The sequence below is a fragment of the Primulina eburnea genome, chromosome 10 (assembly GCF_022965805.1).
Source record: "Primulina eburnea isolate SZY01 chromosome 10, ASM2296580v1, whole genome shotgun sequence".
NCBI classification, from domain to species: domain Eukaryota; kingdom Viridiplantae; phylum Streptophyta; class Magnoliopsida; order Lamiales; family Gesneriaceae; genus Primulina; species Primulina eburnea.
Genome location: NC_133110.1, coordinates 11680923 through 11700388, shown reverse-complemented (window position 1 = coordinate 11700388; position 19466 = coordinate 11680923). Strand labels below are relative to the sequence as shown.

General features: G+C 38.0%; 1 long non-coding RNA gene across 1 annotated transcript; it reads left to right on the top strand.

Moving 5' to 3' along the window:
* Nucleotides 1-715: 715 nt before the first annotated feature.
* LOC140803105 (uncharacterized) lies at nucleotides 716-18327 on the top strand. The gene is made up of 3 exons (XR_012111770.1): nucleotides 716-1580; nucleotides 17088-17380; nucleotides 18030-18327. It is a non-coding gene; the product is annotated as an uncharacterized lncRNA (long non-coding RNA).
* Nucleotides 18328-19466: the final 1139 nt, after the last annotated feature.

Genomic DNA, 19466 nt, shown 5'->3' with positions numbered 1-19466 from the left:
ATTTTTATCGGTACACAAATTTTATCGAATCGGAGAACTTTTTGAGGGTTTGGCTAATATTTTCAAAATCTTTCCAAAATGAAATATTTTTCGGGAGTGTGTTTGGAATTAATGGATCAACTTCTAAGTTTGTTGAGCTTAAAAACTCTTTTAAGTTTTTAATTAAATCATTTAAGGACCATTAGCTAGTTGATTAATAACTAATTAACCTACCCTACACAATTACCCTCTCCACCAACCGACACCCCTTTCATTACATATTATTCTCCAGCTGCATTTGTCTATCGGTTCCATCATTCCTTGTTGAAGGCCACGGATTTGCTTCGTTTGCCATAAATAAATTCATCCGACACTCCTCTCCAAACCACTCCATTCTTTCAATTATTCAGCATCCCTTCAGTAGCTCATGACTTCTGCCATTGGAAGTCCCTCAAGAAAAATATCGGCCATAGCTTATTCTTGAGTGGGAATTTCTCCGGTGCTTCCGTTGCTTATTTCTTCATCTTCTTGCTTCTATACATCAACAGGCACGCATGTATCACCCTCAACCGACACTCTCCCCATTCACCATTATTCCTCTCGATTTCAGCAGCTCCTCTACAGCAAAGGCTTCGGCCATATCCATCTCTTCAAGAAAAATTCCCCGGCTTGATTCCCGACGCTCGTTCTTCGGTTTTCTTACGAATTATTTACCAGGCACGCTTTGTATCCTTCTTTCTGCATCATTCACGCCATTATATGTTGTTACATGTGTGCTCGCATACGAAAAATGTTTAAAACCGTTGTTGATTCATTTATGCATTCGGTTTTCAAGTGATCATGCTACCCTTAGTTTGATACTCAAGTTTCTGATAATCTGTGCAAGGGGCTGCTGTGAGGTGTTGATAAGGGGCTGAGATTAGTGTCAAGATGTTGTATAAAGATTTAAACCAAATGCAGATGCTGTAGGGTGAGAGATCGAGAGTTTGAGGCTTGGGTGGTTCAAATTCTGTCGGCAAGGGCTGCGGCTGTGCATGGGCTCGATCACAGCCATGTCTCAGCCTTTGTCATGTCTGTTATGATGTTAGGAGTGGACCATGGGCACATGGACGAGGGAGGAGTTCGGATCTTGGAGATGTAGTTTGTTAGAGAGAAATTGTGTTAGTCGATCGGGATTTATGTGTGAACTTGTACAACATCATTTCTCTTTGGATTGGCTTTGTTAAGAGGTCTATTACGGTCATAAGGAAGAGATTGAATGGTTGGACAAGTGGTAGGATTAGAGGGGACCGAGTGATTTATGATTTGGGGACATGTGTTGTAATGTGGTTATAGAATAAGGTTGGCCGAGAGCATTGTTCTTATCCTGGATAGTAGCCGAGAGTTTTTGGGCCTGTTACTTTAGTATTAGTAGCTTTATAGTGTGTTAAAGGTATGGTAAAAGTTGGAGAAAAATTTGGTTAAGTTTCGAGTCAATTCGGGTTAAAACCGAGACCTCAATCCAAGTTTTAAAACGAATCGGTTAAGTTGTAAAATGGGCTCGAGTTTACGTCTAGGAATACTTTTAAATATGTTTTGGGACAATTTTAGGAGTTTGGTAAGTTTTGGATCAAAATAATGAGTTTTGGAATTATTCGGGATTTATCGCCGCACGAAACGCTAATTAAAGAATTAATTGAAACGCCTAGATTTAAGCTTAATAAAATTATGGGAAATTATATTTAAGCTCAAATAATTATTAGAAGTCGAAGTTTTAAATTTGGGAATTTTATGCTAAGGTTTGGTTTAATTCGGGATTTAAAATGCATTAATATGTTGTATTTAGAGATTAATGTAAAAGTCATCGATTTAAGCCAAATATAAATATGAGAAAATTCATGTAGGCTTAAATTGTTATTTGGGACATTTTAGAGTCAATGGAATTAATAAAATGTCAAAAACGTGAATGTAACGCCTCAGATTCGACGACTGTCCTCACTGTATCAAGACGGGTCTTTCCAGCGTGCTTATGTCCTCACTCACACGCACCCTGGGAAACTTCCCAGGAGGTCACCCATCCCAAAATTGCCCCAAGTCAAGCACGCTTAACTATGGAGTTCTTATGTGATGAGCTACCGAAAAGAAGATGCACCTTCTTGATATGAGTAGTACAAATCAAATCTTTTAAGCCCTCTTCAACTGTTCAGTCCATTACATTGCCCAGTCTCGGAACCCCTCTCATTCCCGTGTGGGTCGGTTCATTCATGTTCCCTTCACCTAGAAGCCTGCCAGGAGCCGCTCATTGTCCGTGCAACTGATGGCACCGGCGTTCACCCCCCGCCCTCTTCGGCCCCGGGCCTCACATGCCCACTAGCTTCTGCTTGGTTCGTCCCCGAACCACACCGTACTAAGAGAGGTCGGCTCTGATACCACTTGTAACGCCTCAGATTCGACGATTGTCCTCACTGTATCAAGACGGGTCTTTCCAGCGTGCTTATGTCCTCACTCACACGCACCCTGGGAAACTTCCCAGGAGGTCACCCATCCCAAAATTGCCCCAAGTCAAGCACGCTTAACTATGGAGTTCTTATGTGATGAGCTACCGAAAAGAAGATGCACCTTCGTGATATGAGTAGTACAAATCAAATCTTTTAAGCCCTCTTCAACTGTTCAATCCATTACATTGCCCAGTCTCGGAATCCCTCTCATTCCCGTGTGGGTCGGTTCATTCATGTTCCCTTCACCTAGAAGCCTGCCAGGAGCCGCTCATTGTCCGTGCAACTGATGGCACCGGCGTTCACCCCCCGCCCTCTTCGGCCCCGGGCCTCACATGCACTGTGAAGGCCCCAAAATACTTGCTTGAAAATTTGCGGAAAATTTAAAGTTTTTCTTTTTAAAATAATAAAAATGCCTCATTCATAAAATCAGCTGATGAATCAGTTCAAAGTTTAAAATATCGCAGCGGAAGAAAATAAAGTTTGCCAAAAATCACAATTTAAAATAAAATATCCAACGACTGATAAAATGTTTGCGGAATAAAATAACAACTGTTGAACTGAGGTCCTCGGGCGCCACTACTGCCGACCCAAGCTGGCTCACTGGTCCCCGCCCTCGGCCCTAGCCTCATCAGTACCTACAACAATCAAGTCTAGTGAGCCTAAAGACTCAGCATGCATATATCGCAGGTAACGAGTAAAAATCTGAATTAAAATATGCATGGGATAAAATTTCATGTCATGAGGCATGCTGAAAATAATCTGTAATCATGCTGAAAATAAACTGATCTGAGCAATTATAATACGTGCATAACTGAACTGATAATCACAGTAAAAATATTTGCTCCTTGGAGCCTGTACTGAAATAACTGATAAAATTTTCTGTTGAGATTATGTTTTACGCCTGTGGCCACTGCACTAAGCTGAACTGATCGGTAACTGACTACCGGGGAGCCTGGAACTGAGCTGGCGGTCACTGATGACCCGATGGTACCAACCTGAACTGAGCGGTCACTGGTGACCTGATGGTACCAACCTGAACTGAGCGGTCACTGGCGACCGTAAAAATAATGCTCCCACATAGTGAATGAACCACAAGCCATATCGCATAAATCTCAAAAATAATCATTTTCTATTTAATGCACGTAATATAATTAAATCGCATACTGAAATATCTTGTATTAAAATCATGTACTGGCGATATTTAAAAATATCTATATGGCTTGATTGAAGAGTGAAAGAAGATATAAACATGCCTTGGTTTGTTTTGACCGAAAACAAACGAAATAACGACGCGGCGCGGTGGAGACGGAGTGCGCTTCACTTCCTCACTTAATTCCTTTAAATTAAGCATGCACCATAATTATTATAATAGCATAAAAATCATAAACGTGATGCATGAACATTTAAAAATATTATGATTCGTGCTCGGGACGCTGCTAGGACAAAAATCTCGCCCCGGGTGCAAATACCATTTTGCCCCTGGAAACCCAAAAATTACCATTTTACCCCTGGACCTCTAAAATTGACCCGAAGCTTACCGAACTCCTTAAAATATCCCAGAACATTATTAAAATATTCTTAGACGTAACTTCGAGCCAAAAGTCGCAGCTTATTTAATTCGTTTTAAAATTTTGGACCGGAGTCCCGGTTTTAACCCGAATCGACTCGAAACTCTACCAAATTTTTCCCAACCTTTTATCACATCTTACCAATACTCTTCTAAAACCATGTACCCAAGTCCCTAAACCCACGGCTAAACACTCCAAAGTCCACCTAACTCTCGGCCAATCTCATTCCCTAACACCCCAATACAACACATGTCCCCCAAACCCAAAACTCTTTCGGTCCTCCCCCTTACAACCACCTGTCACCATTAACTCACCATTAGGGACCTAAATAACCTTCTAAACCAAGCCCATAACCAAGCAAAAAGGTTGTTGTACAGATTGAACGTAGGAACCGATCGAAACCATCTCACCTTTCCCGATCACGCTATAACTCCAAGGACAGAGCTTCTCCCTCGTTTAAGTGCCTATGGTCCACTCCTAATATCACACCCGACCTTACAAAGGCTGAGGCACGGCTGGGTTAGAGCCCATGCACAGCCGCAACCTCCACCCGATGGAATTAGAACCAACCCAAGCCCCAAACTCTCGATCTCCCCGCCTATAGCAACGCCTAACCGTTTTCCTTCCAAGACTCCATCACGACACCACCATCTTACTCAGAAGAGTCCTAAGCCGCAGACCCTTGCACCTTAATACAGAAAACGTGAGTAACCATAAAAGAGTTGCATGTCATGAACAAAAAGAAACGAAAATCCTTCATGATGCTGATTGTTTCGAGAATTATGCATACAAAAATCACACGTACAGCAATATATGACAGGTGTGATGCAAAAACAATAGTGTAAGGCGTGCCTGATGATGAGAGAAAGAATCAAAAACCGAAGCAAATGGAGACACAACTCAAGCTTTCGGCTGCTGGGTGATGAAACCGAGGGAGAATGTTTGAGGGAGGTAGGTTTCGGCTGATGCACCATTAGGTTTAGGTTAAACATAGTTTAGGTGCTCCCTTAAATAATAAACAAAGACTTTAATGGGCCTTAACTTGGTTTAATTAAAATCTTAAAATATTTTTAGCCCAAAATGCTTAAAATAGGCCCATTAAATCCAAACACACTCCCGAAAAATATATCGAGTTGAAAATATTTTAAAAGTATTAGCCGAACCCTTAAAAAGTCCCCCGATTCGATAAAATTAGCGTACCGTTAAAAATAAAATCTCGCGGGTAAAAATACCCTAATAAAATCCTATTTAGAAAAATACACTTAAAATGCTCTAAATTAATTTATAAAAATTAATCGTGAAATAAAATAAATTTCCTGAAAATTCCCTGGTCTCCGATCCTCGTTCGAACGTGAAATGCAACTTAAAAATCTTAATGCACGAACTTTTAAAATTTCGTGAAGCAAATCCTATCATGCATGAATTATGCATAAAATAATTAAACATGACTTTATTAATTTATCTCAATACTCCATCTCCGGTCCGGCCTCACTTATTTAACTGAAAAGGTAACAATTACTACTGCGTAAAATAAATAAATTTAAAGAAAATAATTTAAATACTCATGCAATTAAATTACTAGGAATTATGCATGGTTTATACGCAGTCCAAATTACGGGTTCTACAATCCTTCCCCCCTTAAAAGAAATTTCGTCCTCGAAATTCGCTTATTCTTGATAAACAAAAAAAAGTTTAGACTCTTAATTCTAGAATCCTAATAATCCACGATTCCGATGCGCTACTCTGATAAGATAAATATTAAGATGTCCTTACGTCTCCTCAATCCTAAATAAATTTGTCTACCAAAGTCCTCGTTTGTGAATCGCAACTTAAAACAACTTATGGTGGCTTAGTTCTATTCAACTATAGCCCCGAATTTTGGCTTATCCCGCAATTCCTCATACTAGAGGTGGATGTTCAAATTTAACGCGCCTTACTTTCCTTATAATATCCCCAAGATGTTCATTGACCTGTTATATTCCAATATTGAAATCTTAACAGAATCTCTTCTTAACTTTATTGAATTCAAGAAATGTTAAAGCTTCAAGTCCAAGTATTGGCATTCATGCAGTTCAACTTAGGAGGTCTTAGTAAAGCACTTAAAAGTTTAAACATTATCTCAACCCCATAATAACATTAGACTAAGATCCTTGAATCAAATCTTTATCTTACCGCACCAACTTTACATAACCTAACTATTTAGAAGTACATCCCAATATAACGTTGTTGAAAATCTTAAGTTCGAGTGGTCTTAATCCATAAAACCCAAAATATACGATACCGGTCTTCCACCTAAATAATAAAATTATTCTAGCACCAATTACATGCTTAAACTATTTCCTTTTCAATTAGAATAAAGTTGAGACCTAAGACCCTTGGACTTTCCTTATTGAAGCGAACGTCGCACCCTTACGTATATTTAATGCTTAATTAGTACTAGCGTATAAAACTTAATAAGTTAGCCCATGGTAGCATTAGACTAGCTCTAATAAATCAATTTCACTTATAACCCATAGAACTCTAGAACTCCCATATCAAGCTTTTAGATTCTTTACTTGATAAAAAAAAAAATCTTACTATTCATCAAATGATAACTTATATTGAACACAACTAATTCCCTTTTGTTTTTATTTCACTCAAAATTTCCGTATGAACAAATAGCCCATAAATTTGAAATTTAAATTTACCTAATCCAAATAGCTTTGAATAAAAGAATTCCAATACGCATATCCGTTTAGTCCCAAGTTTGTTAATGACTTCCAAAATTTCTCAAGACAAGGTGTCCACCTCACCTCTTACGTGCGTCTACCAATTAAACTAACTATCATCGTACTCAACTTTCCTAAAAATTTTAAATTCTAACAATGTATAGTCTTAACTATTAAGATCATGACTAAAACCTGTGACACATCAAACTTATGTTCCCAAAAATTTACTAACTCCATGTTTATCCTTATAACTTAACTAGCCGATCAAATTTATCTTAAATCGTCATCACTTTAAATCCTTAATTTGCCACAACATAATTTCACCAACGCTTAAATTTTCACGCCTAAGATTGATTCATCCTACAATGTCCTTGGTTACCATTCATTATAACATTATAACCCAAATATCTAAATATTCTATATTTCCTTCGAGCCTAAATAACCGAAAATTCCTATCATTTAAACCATTCGATTCTCACTTACTGCTAAGCTAGTCCCCCAAAATTCTTAAGATAACAACATTAATTCTTAATTCCCTCGAAAATTATCCAATTTTTTTCCCCTAAATCTCGAAATTCCACAATTACCCATTAGTGCTCAGTATTCCCAATTTCATTTTATAGATTTTCCGCATCTTAAGGTTCAATAGCCTTAAGTTTATTAGACCCAAAATTAATTCCCATAACACGTCTTACATTTCTATAAATACTTAAAATCTCAAGTGTTCCTCAAAAGTTCGCATTTACATCCTTAAAATTTTGAAAATTGTAATCTGATCCTTACATTTCTCCAAATTTACATTTTTGGCCCTACAACTCTTCGAAATTTTCATCATTGTCCCCATAAAATTTTCCATCTTTACCTCATTAAACTTTTAAATTCTCGAAATCAAAATTAAATCCCAAAAGTTGGTAAATTCAAAAATAGTCCCTTAGAATTTTTTGTTTTTGAACCTAGGTCCTCAAATAATTGGTTATTACAATTAGGTCCTTAAAATTCTCAATTCCTGCAATTCAATCCTTAAATCCAACTATGTAGAGCATGCATCCTAAGTAAATTCTCATAATTAATCTTACATTTCCATAGATACTTAAAATCCTCAAATTGTATATTTATAATCCTAAAGATTGTCGTAGTTTTCGAACCGCTATTGCTAATATAAAATCCTCAAAAATTTACTCGACTAGCAACCAAGAATCATCGATAATTTCTTTTCTCAAAAGCATTCATAATTTTCAAGATTAACTTATGACTCACAAGGGGGCATCAGTACTACTGAATATAGTCAAATCATTTTCAATTTCTCCTAAAGCCCAATGTTCGGATTCTTAGATATGTCCAATTCCAAACGTAACCAACGTGCATAATTCCATAATTTATTTTCAAACGAACACTGAAATACTGAAAATCTGAAAAGATCTGACCATAAACTATTTCATGGAAGCATGCTGTCAAAATAATTCATGCTTTAAATAAAATGCTGAAATATAAAAGTTACAGACCAAAGGCGTGACTTCGTGAGCTTCTCGTGGTCAGTAGTAGTGTAACCCTTTACAAGAACATAGGCTCTGATACCAACTGTGAAGGCCCCAAAATACTTGCTTGAAACTTTGCTGAAAATTTAAAGTTTTTCTTTTTAAAATAATAAAAATGCCTCATTCATAAAATCAGATGATGAATCAGTTCAAAGTTTAAAATATCGCAGCGGAAGAAAATAAAGTTTGCCAAAAATCACAATTTAAAATAAAATATCCAACGACTGATAAAATGTTTGCGGAATAAAATAACAACTGTTGCACTGAGGTCCTCGGGCGCCACTACTGCCAACCCAAGCTGGCTCACTGGTCCCCGCCCTCGGCCCTAGCCTCATCAGTACCTACAACAATCAAGTCTAGTGAGCCTAAAGACTCAGCATGCATATATCGCAGGTAACGAGTAAAAATCTGAATTAAAATATGCATGGGATAAAATTTCATGTCATGAGGCATGCTGAAAATAATCTGTAATCATGCTGAAAATAAACTGATCTGAGCAATTATAATACGTGCATAACTGAACTGATAATCACAGTAAAAATATTTGCTCCTTGGAGCCTGTACTGAAATAACTGATAAAATTTTCTGTTGAGATTATGTTTTACGCCTGTGGCCACTGCACTAAGCTGAACTGATCGGTAACTGACTACCGGGGAGCCTGGAACTGAGCTGGCGGTCACTGAAGACCCGATGGTACCAACCTGAACTGAGCGGTCACTGGTGACCTGATGGTACCAACCTGAACTGAGCGGTCACTGGCGACCGTAAAAATAATGATCCTACATAGTGAATGAACCACAAGCCATATCGCATAAATCTCAAAAATAATCATTTTCTATTTAATGCACGTAATATAATTAAATCGCATACTGAAATATCTTGTATTAAAATCATGTACTGGCGATGTTTAAAAATATCTATATGGCTTGATTGAAGAGTGAAAGAAGATATAAACATTCCTTGGTTTGTTTTGACCGAAAACAAACGAAATAACGATGCGGCGCGGTGGAGACGGAGTGCGCTTCACTTCCTCACTTAATTCCTTTAAATTAAGCATGCACCATAATTATTATAATAGCATAAAAATCATAAACGTGATGCATGAACATTTAAAAATATTATGATTCGTGCTCGGGACGCTGCTAGGACAAAAATCTCGCCCCGGGTGCAAAATGGTACCCAAAAATTACCATTTTACCCCTGGACCTCTAAAATTGACCCGAAGCTTACCGAACTTCTTAAAATATCCCAGAACATTATTAAAATATTCTTAGACGTAACTTCGAGCCAAAAGTCGCAGCTTATTTAATTCGTTTTAAAATTTTGGACCGGAGTCCCAGTTTTAACCCGAATCGACTCGAAACTCTACCAAATTTTTCCCAACCTTTTATCACATCTTACCAATACTCTTCTAAAACCATGTACCCAAGTCCCTAAACCCACGGCTAAACACTCCAAAGTCCACCTAACTCTCGGCCAATCTCATTCCCTAACACCCCAATACAACACATGTCCCCCAAACCCAAAACTCTTTCGGTCCTCCCCCTTACAACCACCTGTCACCATTAACTCACCATTAGGGACCTAAATAACCTTCTAAACCAAGCCCATAACCAAGCAAAAAGGTTGTTGTACAGATTGAACGTAGGAACCGATCGAAACCATCTCACCTTTCCCGATCACGCTATAACTCCAAGGACAGAGCTTCTCCCTCGTTTAAGTGCCTATGGTCCACTCCTAATATCACACCCGACCTTACAAAGGCTGAGGCACGGCTGGGTTAGAGCCCATGCACAGCCGCAACCTCCACCCGATGGAATTAGAACCAACCCAAGCCCCAAACTCTCGATCTCCCCGCCTATAGCAACGCCTAACCGTTTTCCTTCCAAGACTCCATCACGACACCACCATCTTACTCAGAAGAGTCCTAAGCCGCAGACCCTTGCACCTTAATACAGAAAACGTGAGTAACCATAAAAGAGTTGCATGTCATGAACAAAAAGAAACGAAAATCCTTCATGATGCTGATTGTTTCGAGAATTATGCATACAAAAATCACACGTACAGCAATATATGACAGGTGTGATGCAAAAACAATAGTGTAAGGCGTGCCTGATGATGAGAGAAAGAATCAAAAACCGAAGCAAATGGAGACACAACTCAAGCTTTCGGCTGCTGGGTGATGAAACCGAGGGAGAATGTTTGAGGGAGGTAGGTTTCGGCTGATGCACCATTAGGTTTAGGTTAAACATAGTTTAGGTGCTCCCTTAAATAATAAACAAAGACTTTAATGGGCCTTAACTTGGTTTAATTAAAATCTTAAAATATTTTTAGCCCAAAATGCTTAAAATAGGCCCATTAAATCCAAACACACTCCCGAAAAATATATCGAGTTGAAAATATTTTAAAAGTATTAGCCGAACCCTTAAAAAGTCCCCCGATTCGATAAAATTAGCGTACCGTTAAAAATAAAATCTCGTGGGTAAAAATACCCTAATAAAATCCAATTTAGAAAAATACACTTAAAATGCTCTAAATTAATTTATAAAAATTAATCGTGAAATAAAATAAATTTCCTGAAAATTCCCTGGTCTCCGATCCTCGTTCGAACGTGAAATGCAACTTAAAAATCTTAATGCACGAACTTTTAAAATTTTGTGAAGCAAATCCTATCATGCATGAATTATGCATAAAATGCATAAAATAATTAAACATGACTTTATTAATTTATCTCAATACTCCATCTCCGGTCCGGCCTCACTTATTTAACTGAAAAGGTAACAATTACTACTGCGTAAAATAAATAAATTTAAAGAAAAGAATTTAAATACTCATGCAATTAAATTACTAGGAATTATGCATGGTTTATACGCAGTCCAAATTACGGGTTCTACAGTGAAATTTATGTTTAGGGGTGAAACGATAATTTTTTTATTTTCAGGGGCAAAATGGTAATTTTGCACCCGGGGTGAAATTTTAGTCCTAGCAGCGCCCTGAGAACGAATCATAATATTTTTAAATGTTCATGCATCACGTTTACGATTTTTACGCTATTATAATAAATATTGGTGCATTCTTGATTTAAAGGAATTAAGAGAGAGAAAAGTAAGAAAATGAAGAGCACTCCGTCTCCGCCGCGCCGCGCCACGTCGCGTCGTTATTTCGTTTGTTTTCTGTCAAAACAAACCAAGGCATTTATATACTTTTTCTAAACCTCAATCAAGTCATATAGGTATTTTTAAATATCGCAAGTACATGATTTTAATTGTTCATATTTAATTATGTTGGTTAATTATATTACGTGCATAGAAAATATTCATTTTTGAGATTTATGCGATATGGCTTGTGGTTCATTCACTATGTGGGAGGGTTATTTTATACGGTCGCCAGTGACCGATCAGTTCAGTATGGTACCACCCGGTCGCCAGTGATCGGACAGCTCAGTTCAGTTTCAGCCTCCCCGGTAGCCAGTTACCGATCAGTTTCAGCTTAGTGCAGTGGCCACAGGCGTAAAACATAATCTCAACAGAAAATTTTACCAGTTATTTCAGTACAGGGCTCCAAGGAGAAAATATTTTTACTGTGATTATCAGTTCAGTTATGCACGTATTATAATTGCTCAGTACAGATTTTTTTCAGCATCAGTACAGATTATTTTCAGCTCAGTACAGATTATTTTCATCATCAGTACAGATTATTTTCAGCATCAGTACAGATTATTTACAGCATGAGTACAAATTATTTTCAGTATACCTCATGACATGATATTTTATCCCATGCATATTTTACTTCAGATTTTTACTCGTTACCTGCGATATATGCATGCTGAGTCTTTAGGCTCACTAGACTTGATTGTTGTAGGTACTGATGAGGCCAGGGCCGAGGACGGGGACCAGTGAGTCAGCTTGGGCCGGCAGTAGTGGCACCCGAGGACCTCAGTGCAGCAGTGTTTATTTTATTCCGCAAACAAATTTTTATCAGTCATTGGACATTTTTTTAAATTGTACTTGTTGACAAACTTTATTTTCTTCCGCTGCTTTAATTTTAAACATTGAACTTGATTCATCAGTGATTTTATGAATGAGGCCATTTAAGTTCTTTTAAAAAGAAAATTTTTAATTTTCCGCAAATTTCAAAGCGAGGATTTTCGGGCCTTCACAGTATTTGTAGTGGCCAGTCAGCAGATGAGCAGTTAGCAAAGTGGAAGCAGAGGGATGAGGTCAAGGGCAGTGTCTTGTATTCAGTTAGCGACGGTATTGTGAGATACCGAGACAGGATGTGGGTTCTTAGCAGTGGTTCTATCCGAGCAGATATTCTATCAGAGGCCCACATGTCCCGATACGCCATTCATCCAGGGAGTACGAAGATGTACAAAGATCTGTAGTTGTTGTATTGGTGGCCTGGGATGAAGAAGGACATCAGACGTTTTGTATCCGAGTGTCTGACTTGTCAGTTAGTGAAAGCGGAGCATCAGAGACCAGCAGGTTTGCTCAAGCCTCTTCCTATTCCCGAGTGGAAGTGGGAGAATGTTACCATGGATTTCGTGACCGGATTGCCGAAGTCAGTTAGAGGATCAAATGCCATCTGGGTGATTGTTGATCGTCTTACCAAATCAGCGCACTTCTTGCCTATTAAGACGACTTTCACCATGGTACAGTATGCAGAGTTGTATAACCAGGAGATAGTCCGACTTCATGGTATTCCAGTTTCAATCGTATCTGACAAAGATCCTTGATTCACTTCCTCGTTTTGGAAGAGTTTACATTCGACCATGGGTACGAAGTTGCTGTTTAGCACAGCTTTCCACCCACAGAGAGATGGTCAGTCAGAGCGAGTCATTCAGATCTTAGAGGATCTTATTCATTCTTGTGTGATTGATTTCTCTGGGAGTTGGGAGTCGAATTTGCCGTTGGTAAAATTCACCTACAACAACAGTTTCCAATCTTCTATAGGTATGGCTCCGTATGAAGCACTGTATGGCCGTAAGTGTAGATCTCCTGTTCATTGGGATAAAGTAGGAGAGAGAGCATAATTGGGTCCAGAAATTATTCAGCAGGCTGCCGATGTAGTAGTCAAGATCCATGACCGGATGAGGACTGCTCATAGTAGACAGAAAAGTTATGCAGATCAGAGGAGGAGAGATCTAGAGTTCGCAGTGGGCGACCATGTTTTTGTGAAGGTGGCACCTATGAAAGGTGTCATGCGATTTGGAAAGAAAGGGAAGCTCAGTCCGAGATTTATTGGACCGTTTGAGATCCTCGACAGGGTTGGGACGTTAGCTTATCGTGTTGCTCTTTCGCCGAATCTGGCTGGAGTACACAATGTGTTCCACGTCTCTATGCTGAGGAAGTATATGGCAAATCCTTCGCATGTTCTGAACTTCGAGCCGTTGCAGCTTACTCCAAACCTGTCTTATGAGCAGAGACCAGTGCAGATCTTAGACAGACAGGAAAAGAAGCTTCGGAACAAATTGGTACAGCGAGTCAAAGTCAAATGACTTAACCATTCAGAGGAGGAAGCTACATGGGAGTCTGACCCAGAGATGAGGAGTCGCTTTCTAGAGCTATTCGGTGAGTTTTAATTTCGAGGAAGAAATTCTTTTAAGGGGGGAAGGATTGTAGAACCCGTAAATTGGACTGCGTATAAGCCATGCATAATTTCTAGTATTTAAATTAAAATGATTTTTATTGCATGAGTATTTAAATTCTTTTCTTTAAATTTATTTATTTTACGCAGTAGTTTAATTGTTATATTTTTCAGTTAAATAAGTGAAGCCGGACTGGAGATGGAGTATTGAGATAAGTTAATAAAGACTTATTTAAGAAGTGGTAATTTGGCATGTTAGTAAATATAATTTTAAAAGTTGGCATGGATGCAAATTATTAAATTTCTTTGGTATTTTATTAAATTATTATAAAGTATAAAATGCATGTTTATTTCAGTAAATTATGTTTAATTATTTTTACGCATTTTAGGCATAATTCATGCATGATAGGATTTGTTTCATGAATTTTTATGTTCGTGCATTAAGATTTTTAAGTTGCATTTCACGTTCGAACGAGGATCGGAGACCGGAGAATTTGCAGAAAAATTATTTTTCTTACACGATCTATTTTTGTAAATTAAGTTTAAATTTTTTTTAAGCGTACTTTTCAAAAATGAGAATTTTTGGATATTTTTACCCGCATGATTTTTATTTTTTTACGGTACGCTAATTTTATCGAGTCGGTGGACTTTTAATGGTTCGGCTATTATTTTCAAAATCTTTCCATCTCAAAATATTTTTCGGGATTGGGTTCGAGCTTAATGGGCCAACTTTTGAGTTTATAGGGCTTAATCATCTTTTTAATATTTAAATTAAACAATTTAGGCCCATTAACTAATATTTTATCTATATAATTAACACCTTAACCCCACTTAACCTAAACCTATTATTCAAAGCAGCCGACACCCCCCTCCCCCAGCTGCTCTCTCTCGGTTTCAGAGCCTCCATAGCAGCAAGCCTCGGTTTTCACTTAATTTTTTTTTGCAAAGAAAACTTCTCCCGCGTCTCCCTCCCACGTTCTGGTTCTACAAACTCATCAGGCAAGCATTTGTATCCTTATTCATGCATCATACACGATTCATATATGTTGTGATATGCTTAATTGATCATGAAACATCCGATCCATCCATGGGTGCGTGAGTTGTTTTGGTTCAATGCGAGAGGTGCATTATGTGATTCAACACTCACTGTTTCCTTCGATCTGTGAAAGGGGCTTCGGTTATGGTCGTTTTAGGGACAGAACTTGATGTTCAGAGGCTGCCTTGAGAGGGAGGACCGTGGCTTGGTCTGTAGGTAAAGAACCGTGAGGATGTGTGTGTCGGGTGAGTGGTTTGTAGGAGATGGAATGGTTGAGTTGGGACCAGCAGTGCAAGAGACGAACCGAGGCTGGAGCCAGGCCGGGAGGGGTCTGAGCAAAAGCTAAGGGAGTATCGAATCCTGCTGTAACCGTTCCTGCACGCAATCAGAATAGCTTAGGTTTAACGTCCCGAGAAAAATTTAAAAGTCCACGTGAGCCACATACATACAAATTATTAAATTTCTTTGGTATTTTATTAAATTCTTTTAAAGCATAAAAATGCATAATTATTTTATAAATTATGTGTTTAATTATTTTAATGCATTTTATACATAATTCATGCATGATAGAATTTATTTCACGAAACTTTAAAAGTTTATGCATTAAAGATTTTTAAGTTTCATTTCGCGCTTGAACGAGGATCGGAGACCGGAGAATTTTCAGGGAAATTATTTTTATTACATGATTTGTTTTTAAATATTAATTTAAGATGTTTTAAAGGTATTTTTCAAGAATTGAGATTTATTGGGTATTTTTACCCGTAAGATTTTATTTTTAATCGGTACTCAAATTTTATCGAATCGGGAGACTTTTTAAGGGTTCGACTAATCATTTCAAAATCTTTTCAACTCGAAATATTTTTCATTAGTGAGTTTGAGCTTAATGAACTTACTTTTGGGTTTATAGGGATTAATTATTTTTTTAATCTTTTAATTAAACAATTTAAGCCCATAAACTAATTTGTTATCTACTTAATTAACCCTTAAATGCCATTTACCCTACACCTAATTACCCCAAGGAGACGACACTCCCCTCAGCATCAAACACACCCTCATTTTCATATTAAAGATTGAGGCCCCATTGGTTTCCTCTCCATCTTGAAAGAAAAGTCAGGCTCGTGTGTTTGTCCATCATTAAAGATCATCACATGGCATGCCTTACACCATTATTTGTGCATCAGCCGATACCCACCTCCCTCAAACATCCTCTCTCGGTTTCTGAACCCAGCAGCCGAAAGCTTTGGTTGTTGGTTTGTTTTTGCAAAGTAAACTTCACCCGGGCCTCCTGTTTTTGCATCGTTTGGTTCTCCCATCATCAGACACGCATTTGTATCATTTTTTATGCTATCATACATGTTTTTATACTGATGGTTGTGTTCATGCATAAGAATTTCCGATCCAAGCATGTGTTTGAAAGGATCTTGGTTTTCATGTGTTTTCTTGCACCCTTTATGTATCACTCACGTTTTTCTGAATTCCTGGTGCAAGGGGCTGCGGTTCTTGAGTGTCTAGAGGCTGCTGGTAATGTTGAATTGCTGTCATGAGGGGTAGGAAAATTACTGGATGTATACGAGTGTAGGGACGAAAGAAGAATTCCTCACGGGTGGCTCGATCTTGAGTGTTTCAGCGTACAGGGTTCGAACATCGCGGCAGGGACCTCGCTGAGGCTTATACCAGACCCTAGTGTGTCTAAGACAAGGCTTGGAAGGGCTCGGCTCTTGCTGGAACCATCCCCAAACATTGTGGATCGAGTTGAGTCGTTTGGTGTCTTGGGTGGGCATAGCGATCGGGCTGATTGTGTAGGCTGCATGGAGCTGTTTGTGTGGGTCTGGTAGATCTCTTATGGTCTGGTCTTGGTCTCTAGTAGATTGGTTCGGGGTTGGTTGGAGTGGCTAGCAAGCTAGGACCGATTTGAGCAAATGGGTTTTTAAGATTAGGTGCTGGAAAATACAGCAGCATACCAGCAGGGTTGTAGGGGTTCTAAGAGGCTCGAATTGGGTGGATTCAGGTCTGGTATGGTGTGGTTAAGTCATGTTTTGAGTTGGGTAAAATTCGGTTAAGTTTGGAGTCGATTCGGGTTAAAATCGGGACTCCGGTCTAAGTTTTAAAACAATTCGGTTAAGTTATGAAATGGACTCAAGTTTATGTTCAGGGATACTTTTAAATATGTTTTGGGACATTTTTAGGAGTTTGGTAAGCTTCGGGTCAATTTTAGAGGTCCAGGGGTAAAATGGTTATTTTCGGGTTTCCAGGGGCAAAATGGTAATTTTGCACCCGGGGTGAGATTTTAGTCCTAGCAGCGCCCTGAGCACGAATCATAATATTTTTAAATGTTCATGCATCACGTTTACGATTTTTACGCCATTATAATAATTATGGTGCATGCTTAATTTAAAGGAATTAAGAGAGAGAAAAGTAAGAAAATGAAGAGCACTCCGTCTCCGCCGCGCCGCGTCGTTATTTCGTTTGTTTTCTGTCAAAACAAACCAAGGCATGTATATACTTTTCTAAACCTCAATCAAGTCATATAGGTATTTTTAAATATCGCAAGTACATGATTTTAATTGTTCATATTTAATTATGTTGGTTAATTATATTACGTGCATAGAAAATATTCATTTTTGAGATTTATGCGATATGGCTTGTGGTTCATTCACTATGTGGGAGGGTTATTTTATACGGTCGCCAGTGACCGATCAGTTCAGGATGGTACCACCCGGTCGCCAGTGATCGGACAGCTCAGTTCAGTTTCAGCCTCCCCGGTAGCCAGTTACCGATCAGTTTCAGCTTAGTGCAATGGCCACAGGCGTAAAACATAATCTCAACAGAAAATTTTACCAGTTATTTCAGTACAGGGCTCCAAGGAGCAAACATTTTTACTGTGATTATCAGTTCAGTTATGCACGTATTATAATTGCTCAGTACAGATTTTTTTTCAGCATCAGTACATATTATTTTCAGCATCAGTACAGATTATTTTCAGCATCAGTACAGATTATTTACAGCATGAGTACAGATTATTTTCAGTATATCTAATGACATGATATTTTATCACATGCATATTTTACTTCAGATTTTTACTCGTTACCTGCGATATATGCATGTTGAGTCTTTAGGCTCACTAGACTTGATTGTTGTAGGTACTGATGAGGCCAGGGCCGAGGACGGGGACCAGTGAGTCAGCTTGGGCCGGCAGTAGTGGCACCCGAGGACCTCAGTGCAGCAGTGTTTATTTTATTCCGCAAACAAATTTTTATCAGTCATTGGACATTTTTTTAAATTGTACTTGTTGACAAACTTTATTTTCTTCCGCTGCTTTAATTTTAAACATTGAACTTGATTCATCAGTGATTTTATGAATGAGGCCATTTAAGTTCTTTTAAAAAGAAAATTTTTAATTTTCCGCAAATTTCAAAGCGAGGATTTTCGGGCCTTCACATTAGGAATAGGGTTGCGTTTCGGAGTTCTTAAGGACAAGCGGTCGATCGTAATTTCCAGCGTGCATGGAGGCGGGTTGGTGGATCTGGTGGGTACCTTAGGATCTGGTCTAGATCCTTAGTAGGTTGGTTCTTAGATGGTGCATTGGGTTTGGCCGCTGGCATGAGTTTTAGTGAAGGTAACTCACGAGGGAGTGAAAATAGAAGGGGCCGAGAGTTTTTGTTAAGGTTGGGGGTTTCAGTCGTGAGTCTTGTGTTAGCAATTTTGGTTTAGGATCTTTTAAGTATTTCTAAATTATGGTAGAAAGTTGGGAAAAAAATTTGATTGGGTTTCGAAACGATTTGGGTTGAAACCGAGATCTCGATCAAGTTTTAAAAAGAATCGGTTAAGTTATGAATTTGGCTCGAGTTTACGTCTAGGAATATTTTAAAAAAAAAATTTGGGATATTTTAAGGAGTTTGGTAAGCTTCGGGTCAATTTTAGAGGTCCAGGGTTGAAACAATAATTTTTGGGTTCCCAGGGGCAAAATGGTCATTTTGCACCCGGGGTGAGATTTTAGTCTTAGCAGCGCCCTGAGCACAAATCATGATATTTTTAAATGTTCATGCATCACGTTTACGATTTTTTTCGCTATTATAATAATTATGGTGCATGTAACGTCCCGAAAATTGAAAAGTCCACGTAAACCACATGCATGCAAATTATTAAATTCTTTGGTATTTTATTAAATTCTTTTAAAGCATAAAATATATTTTTATTTTATTAAATTGTGTTTAATTATTTTTATGCATTATTATTGCATCATAAAATTTAATTCATAAAATTTTAAAGGTTCCTTCATTAAATAATTTTAAGTTTCATTTCGCGCTTGAACGAGGAAAATTAATATATTTTCGAGAAAAATTTTCAAGAAAAATTATTTTATTACATGATTAATTTTATTAATTAATATAAGATGTTTTAAAGGTATTTTTCAAGAAATGAGATTTTAATGAATATTTTGCACGTAATATAATTAAACAACATCATTAAATATCCTGAACAATTTCGATCTCCGTGCATTAAAATCATGTACATGTAATATTTAAAATACCTATATGGCTTGATTGAAGAGTGAAAGAAGATATAAACATGCCTTA